This window comes from Trachypithecus francoisi, unplaced genomic scaffold, assembly GCF_009764315.1.
Source record: "Trachypithecus francoisi isolate TF-2019V2 unplaced genomic scaffold, Tfra_2.0 Lachesis_group2, whole genome shotgun sequence".
NCBI lineage: Eukaryota > Metazoa > Chordata > Mammalia > Primates > Cercopithecidae > Trachypithecus > Trachypithecus francoisi.
The window spans coordinates 165,561,323-165,568,956 of record NW_022681465.1 but is presented as its reverse complement, the minus strand read 5'-3'; the positions used below and the strand labels follow the sequence as shown (position 1 = coordinate 165,568,956).

The 7,634-nt window shown below is 45.5% G+C and overlaps 1 pseudogene; it reads right to left on the bottom strand.

The window, feature by feature from the left end:
- Positions 1-928: 928 nt before the first annotated feature.
- Positions 929-1,850, bottom strand: LOC117064613 (annotated as a pseudogene).
- Positions 1,851-7,634: the final 5,784 nt, after the last annotated feature.

Genomic DNA, 7,634 nt, shown 5'->3' with positions numbered 1-7,634 from the left:
GGTGTGCTGGTACATGCCTGTAATCCCAGCTACTGAGGAGGGCAAGGCAGGAGAATCGCTTGAATCTGGGAGGTGAAGGTTGCGATGAGCCCAGATCCTGAGGTTGCTCCATCTCAAAAAAAAAAGCTTACAGTTGGAGGACAGGTGGATCACCTGAGGTCAGGAGTTCGAGACCAGCCTGACTAAAATAGTGAAACCCCGTCTCTACTAAAAATACAAAAAAACAAAACAAAACAAAACAAAACAGTGGGGTATGGGAGCCTGTAATCCCAGCTACTTGGGAGGCTGAAGCAGGAGAATTGCTTGAACCTGGGAGGCGGAGGTTGCAGTGAGCTGAGATCATGCCACTGCACTCCAGCCCGGGCTACAGAGCAAGACTCTGTCCCACCTACCACTCCACCCCACCCTCCTCCTACACACACACACACACACACACACACACACACACACAAAGCTTACAGTTGGGCATGGTGGCTAATGCCTGTAATCCCAGCACTTTGGGAGGCTGAGGTGGGAGGAGGCCCAGGGGTTCAAGGCCAGTCTGGGCAACATAGAGAGACCTGCACCCCATCTCTACAAAAAATAAAAGCAACTTAGCTGGGCATGACGGTGCACACCTGTGTGGTCCCAGGTACTTGGGAGGCTGAGTTGGGAGGTTGCTTGAGTTCAGGAGGTCAAGGCTGTGGTGAGTCATGATCACCACTAAACTCCAGCCTGGGCGACACAGCGAAACTCTGTCTCTTAAAAAAAAAAAGTTTGCAATCTCTGTATGTTTTCAATTATTTTCCACCACATTTTTTCCTTTTTTTTCCGTTAGTTATCATTCGTTTATTATAAGAGATATAGAAAGTATTTACATGATGAAAGATTTCAGAACTTCAGTGGAATAGGCAGCTTCACATTGATGCCATTTTAGTAGTGACTTATTTCAGTCTACATGTTTTCCAAGAATATCACGATCTCGGCCGGCGCGGTGGCTCACGCCTGTAATCCCAGCACTTTGGGAGGCCGAGGCAGGCAGGTCATGAGATCAGGAGATCGAGACCATCCTGGCTAACATGGTGAAACCCCATCTCTACTAAAAATACAAAAAATTAGCCAGGCGTGGTGGTGGGCACCTGTAGTCCCAGCTACTCGGGAGGCTGAGGCAGGAGAATGGCGTGAACCCAGGAGGCGGAGCTTGCAGTGAGCTGAGATAGTGCCACTGCACTTCAGCCTGGGTGACAGAGCAAGACTCCACCTCAAAAAAAAAAAAAAGAATGTCATCATCTCTAAATAAGAAATAACCCGGCTGGGCACAGTGGCTCACGCCTGTAATCCTAGCACTTTGGGAGGCTGAGGCGGGTGAATCGCCTGAGGTCAGGAGTTCAAGACCAGCCTGGCCAACAAACATGGTGAAACCTCGTCTCTACTAAAAATACAAAAACAATTAGCTGGGCGTGGTGGCAGCTGCCTGTAATCCCAGCTACTCGTGAGGCTGAGGCAGGAGAATCGCTTGAAACCGGGAGATGAAAGTTGCAGTGAGTCGAGATCCCACCACTGCGCTCCAGCCTGGGTGACAGAGCAAGATTGCCTCAAAAAAAAAAAAAAAAAAAGCCTTGTTATCTACACCTACTTTGATGCCTCCATATTCTGGGAAAAGAACTTTATCTTCAACTTTCATGCTAACTGTTGAATCTCTCCCCTTTCCTTTAGAACCCGATCCAATAGCAACTACTGTTGCTTGCAGTACTTTTCCTTGAGATTTCTCTGGAAGCATGATGCCTCCATTGGTTACAGTTTCGGCAGTACTCCTTTCAACCAATACTCGGTCAGAGTGGAAGAAACTTTCTAAAAGTTTGTCCCGCCATGACTCCCTGCGCTGCAGCCTTGTACTCTGCTCTTGTGCAGTGCCGCAAGGAGAGACCCCTTTCCTTTTTTTGTAGAAACTCAAGTGATACAAGTGAGGTTTTGCTACATGGGTATATTGTCTGGCCTTTTAATATAACCATCACCCGAATAGTGTAACTTATACCCATTAAGTAACTTCTTATCCTTCCTGCCTCTCCCACCCTCCCAGTCTTCCAACTTTCCAACTCAAGGGATACAAGTGAGGTTTTGCTACATAGATATATTTTCTGGACTTTTAATGTAACCATCACCCAAATAGTGTCACTTGTACCCATTAAGTAACTTCTCATCATTCCTCCCCCTCCCATCCTCACAGTCTTCCAACTCTCCAGTGTGTAGTATCCCACACTCAATGTCCATGTATACACGTTATTTAGCTGCCATTTACTTGTTTTGTTTTTTTGTTTTTTGTTTTTGAGATGGAGTCTCATTCTGTAGCCTAGGCTGGAGTGTAGTGGCATGATCTCGGCTCACTGCAACCTCTGCTTCCCAGATTCAAACGATTCTTCTGCCTCAGCCTCCAGAGTAGGTGGGATTAGCTCCCACTTATAATTGAGAAGTGGCTAGTTGTCTGGGGCATATACCCTGGGGTTCATCGTCTCCCACCAGGAAAGTTTAGGACACAGACACACACAAGGAGTTTAGGAGCAGAGGTTTAGTAGGCAGAAGGGAAGAGAAAGAGAAACAACTCTATGTAGGGAGAGGGATATCTGAGAGGAAAGGGCCCTGATATTTATTTATTTATTTATCTGTTTTTTATTTAGAGATGGAGTCTTGTCTTGTTCTGTTGCCCAGGTTGGAGTGCAGTGGCGCCATCTCAACTCAATGCAACCTCCAGCTTCTGGGTTCAAGCTATTCTCCTGCCTTAGCCTCCCGAGTAGCTGGGACTACAGGCGCCCACCACTATGCCCAGCTAATTTTTGTATTTTTAGTAGAGACAGGGGTTTCACCATATTGGCCAGGCTGGTCTCGAACTCCTGACCTTGTGATCTGCCCACGTCGGCCTCCCAAAGTGCTGGGATTACAGGCGTGAGCCACCACGCCCAGCCTATTTATATACTTTTAAAATAAATTGTTTGTGGTTTTCTGTTGAGTCCTTTGTAAATTCTGGATATTATTCCCCTGTTGGAGTCACAGCTTGCAAATGTCTTCTCCCAATCCGCAGGTTGTCTGTTCACTCTTTTGATACCAGGTACTTATAAAACGTCAATTGCATAAAGATAATGAAAAGTTTTTAAGTTTTAATAACCAAATGTGAAAGAAAGGGATTTTCTGTCCTATGTAACACCCTCCACCCCCAAATTTTTAGCATAAGGTCCTAGAATTTATGCCATCAAAGGCAAACAATTTTAGCAAGAGAAAGGTTTGTTTTCTGCTTGTAGATGCTGCAGATAAACCTGAATGTTCAGGCCTGACGTCCTTCCAGGATGGAACCAGGGGCCGCTGTGTCAAGGACCCTTATTGTGTGGTGTATGTCAACAGGTTGGAGCCTGGGGTTTATAAGGGAGAAGAAATGGGTAAAAACTGGGAAAGGAAAATAAACCAGGGAGAGTGTCTCTGTCATGGTATACTGTGACCACTCACGACATACCTGTGAGTACTAAAGGCAACCCAATGGCAAAATAAATGTTTTACATAGTACAAGTGTTTTCAGGTTCAGCCAGCAGAAAGACTGGTTGTTTTCCAGTAGAGAATTGTTATTATATCTTTCACAGGCTGTAAAGCACCCACCCATAACAATAGTGGGCTTGGGACTGAAGGATAAATGGAGATCCCACATTCCATATGTCAAAATATTTAAAAGTTACCAGTTAAGCCAACAAACTGTTAAATAAAATATGTCTGTCAGGCCAGATGCCATGGCTCATGTCTGTAATCCCAGCAATTTGGGAAGCCGAGGAGGGTGGATCTCCTGAGGTAAGGAGTTCGAGACCAGCCTGACCCACATGGAGAAACCCCGTCTCTACTAAAAATACAAAATTAGCCGGGCATGGTGGCGCATGTCTGTAATCCCAGCTACTTGAGAGGCTGAGGCAGGAGAATCACTTGAACCTGGGATATGGAGGTTGCTGTGAGCCGAGATCACGCCATTGCACTTCAGCCTGGGCAACAAAAGCAAAACTCCGTCTCAAAAAAAAAAAAAAAAAAAGACCAGGCACAGTGGCTCATGCCTGTAATCCCAGCGATTTGGGAGGCCAAGGTAGACTGATCACCTGAGGTCATGAGTTTGAGACCAGCCTGACCAATATGATGAAACCCTACCTCTACTAAAAATAGAAAAATTAGCCAAGCTAGATGTCATGCACCTGTAATCCCAGCTACTCAGGAGGCTGAGGCAGAATTGCTTGAACCCGGGAGGCGGAAGTTGCAGTGAGCCAAGATCGCACCATTGTACTCCAGCCTGGGCCACAAGAGTGAAACTCAGTCTCTCTCTCTCTATATATATATGTTTTTGACATATATATATATATATATATATGTCTGTCTTCTTGCCTTAATGGTTATACCTCCCAAGTACTTGGGAGGTTAGAATTCTGCATCTTAATGTGACAGTGTTGGAGAGCTGGCCCCTGGCCCCAATGCCTCAGCTCATTGCTGGGCTCTTTTTCTCCCCACCACTGGATTTGTCAGGCACTATGAAGGGCCTTGCATACACACAGGTGCACTCAAGTCCACATGCCTAACTGCTCCCAAGAGAAACCCAGCTGTGCTTTGGCCACACCTTGGGCCTGGAGTGGGCACACCTGCTGTGCAGTCTGCTCTGGCAGGAGGAATCCAGGGGACAAGGCACAAAAGCCACAGGAATAGAATCAGTGCTGGAGTATTTTCTGAAACAGAATGTTCTATGATGAAGGAAATTTTTTTTCCCCTTAAAAAAAATCAATTAGGCTGGGCTCGGTGGCTCATGCCTATAATCCCAGCACTTTGGGAGGCCAAGGTGGGCAGATCATTTGAGGTCTGGAGTTCAAGACCAGCCTGACCAACATGGTGAAACCCTGTCTCTACTAAAAATACAAAAATTGGCCAGGCGCGGTGGCTCAAGCCTGTAATCCCAGCACTTTGGGAGGCCGAGACGGCGGATCACGAGGTCAGGAGATCGAGACCATCCTGACTAACACGGTGAAACCCCGTCTCTACTAAAAATACAAAAACTAGCCGGGCGAGGTGGTGGGCGCCTGTAGTCCCAGCTACTCGGGAGGCTGAGGCAGGAGAATGGCGTGAACCCGGAGGCGGAGCTTGCAGTGAGCTGAGATCCAGCCACTGCACTCCAGCCCCAGCGACAGAGCGAGACTCCGTCTCAAAAAAAAAAAAAAAAAATAAAAAAATAAAAAAATAAAAATACAAAAATTAGCTAGGCATGGTGGCACACGCCTGTAGTCCCAGCTATTCGGGAGGCTGAGGCAGGAGAATCGCTTGAACCCGGAAGGTGGAGGTTGCAGTGAGCTGAGATCACGCCACTGCACTCCAGCCTGGTGACAGAGCGAGACTCTGTCTCAAAAAAAAAAAAAAAGGCTGGGTGCAGTGGCTCACACCTGTAATCCCACCATTTTGGGAGGCTGAGGTGGGCAGATCATGAGGTCAGGAGATTGAGACCATCCTGGCTAACATGGTGAAACCCCATCTCTACTAAAATTACAAAAAAATTAGCTGGGTGTGGTGGCAGGCACCTGTAGCTCCAGCTACTTGGGAGACTGAGGCAGGAGAATGGCGTGAACCCAGGAGGCAGAGCTTGCCGAGATCACACCACTGCACTCCAGCCTGGGCCACAGAGTGAGACTTTGTCTCAAAGAAAATTTTTGTTTTGTTTTGTTTTATTTTGTTTTAAGAAGGGGTCTTACTATGTTGACTAAGCTAATCTTGAACTGGCCTCAAGAAATCCTCCCTCCTCGGCCCCCCCAAAGTGCTCCAATACAGGTGTGAGCCACCATGTCCAGCCTTTTAAAATTTTTTAGGCTTTACCTCTTAATACTTCAGTTACTATTTCCTAAAGATAAGGGCATTCTCTTACATAACAAGAAAGTCAGGAAATGATCGTTGATACAATATTATTATTGATAAGATGTTGTGGGAAGTCAGGGACCCCGAATGTAGGGACCAGCTGAAGCCATTGGCAGAATAACACAAATTGTGAAGATTTCATGGACACTTATCACTTCCCCAATCAATACCCTTGTGATTTCCTATGCCTGTCTTTACTTTAATCTCTTAATCCTATCATCTTCGCAAGCTGAGGAGGATGTATGTCGCCTCAGGACCCTGTGATGATTGCGTTAACTGCACAAATTGTTTGTAGAGCATGTGTGTTTGAACAATCTGGGCACCTTGAAAAAAGAACAGGATAACAGCAATGTTCAGGGAATAAGAGAGCTAACCTTAAACTCTGACCGCCAGTGAGCCGGGCGGAAAAGAGCCATATTTCTCTTCTTTCAAAAGCAAATAGCAGAAATATCGCTGAATTCTTTTTCTCAGCAAGGAACATCCCTGTGAAAGAGAATGGCCCCTGAGGGTAGGCCTCTGAAATGGCCTCTTTAGGAGTGGCTGTCGTTTATGGTCGAAGCCAAAGGGATGAAATAAGCCCCTGGTCTCCTGTAGCACTCCCAGGCTTATTAGGATGAGGAAATTCCCGCCTAATAAATTTTGGTCAGACAGGTTGTCTGCTCTCAAACCCTGTCTCCTGATAAGATGTTATCAATGAAAATGTGTGCCCGAAACTTCATTAGCAATTTTTATTTCGCCTCATCCTGTGGTCCTGTGATCTCGCCCTGCCTCCATTTGCTTTGTGATATTTTATTACCTTGTGAAGCGTGTGATCTCTGTGACTCACACCCTATTCATGCACTCCCTCCCCTTTTGAAAATTACTAATAAACACTTGCTGGTTTTATGGCTCAGGGGCATCATGGAACCTGCCGACATGTGATGTCTCCCCCAGACACCCAGCTTTAAAATTTCTCTCTCTTGTACTCTTTCCTTTATTTCTCAGACCAGCTGACACTTAGGGAAATAGAAAAGAACCCACATTGAATATTGGGGGTGGGGTTTCCCCCGATAATAATAGATCTTATTCAGATCTTTCCAGTTGTCCAAATAATGTTCTTTATGGCAAAAGAAATCCTACATCATGTATTGTGTTCAGTGAATATGTCTCTTTAGTTGTCTTTAATTGGAAACAATCAATTTCTTTTTTTCTTTCATGACATTAATTTTTTTAATAGATATGGGGTCTTGCTATGTTGCCCAGGCTGGTCTCCAACTCCTGGCCTTAAACAATTCTCCCACCTTAGCTTCCCAAAGTGCTGGGATTACAGTCATCAGCTGCTACACATAGCCAACATTAATATTTTTGAAAAATACTGGTCATTTATTTTGTAGAGTGTCCTTCAAGTTTGGGTTTGGCTGAAGCCTTATGACTAAATTCAGAGGAGGTATTTTTGGCAGAAACTTCACAGAATTCTCAGTACATTATATCCAGTAAGCACATGACGTCAATTTCTTCTCATCTGGTGATTTCTAACTTTGATCTCAGGATAAGGATGTGTTTGCCAGTTTTCTCCACTGTAAGATAATTCTATTTTTCTCTCTATAAGTAAGACTATAGGGAGCCACATGTTTCAGATGCCAGGCCTGAGTTCTTCATCTTCGTGGTAGGAATAATAGTGTATATGAGGCTTTTCAGGCCATGACTCCAGCTCACATTCTCATCTGCCCTAACCCCACCTTTACCTGCGTTCTCTGCCTGGCTAG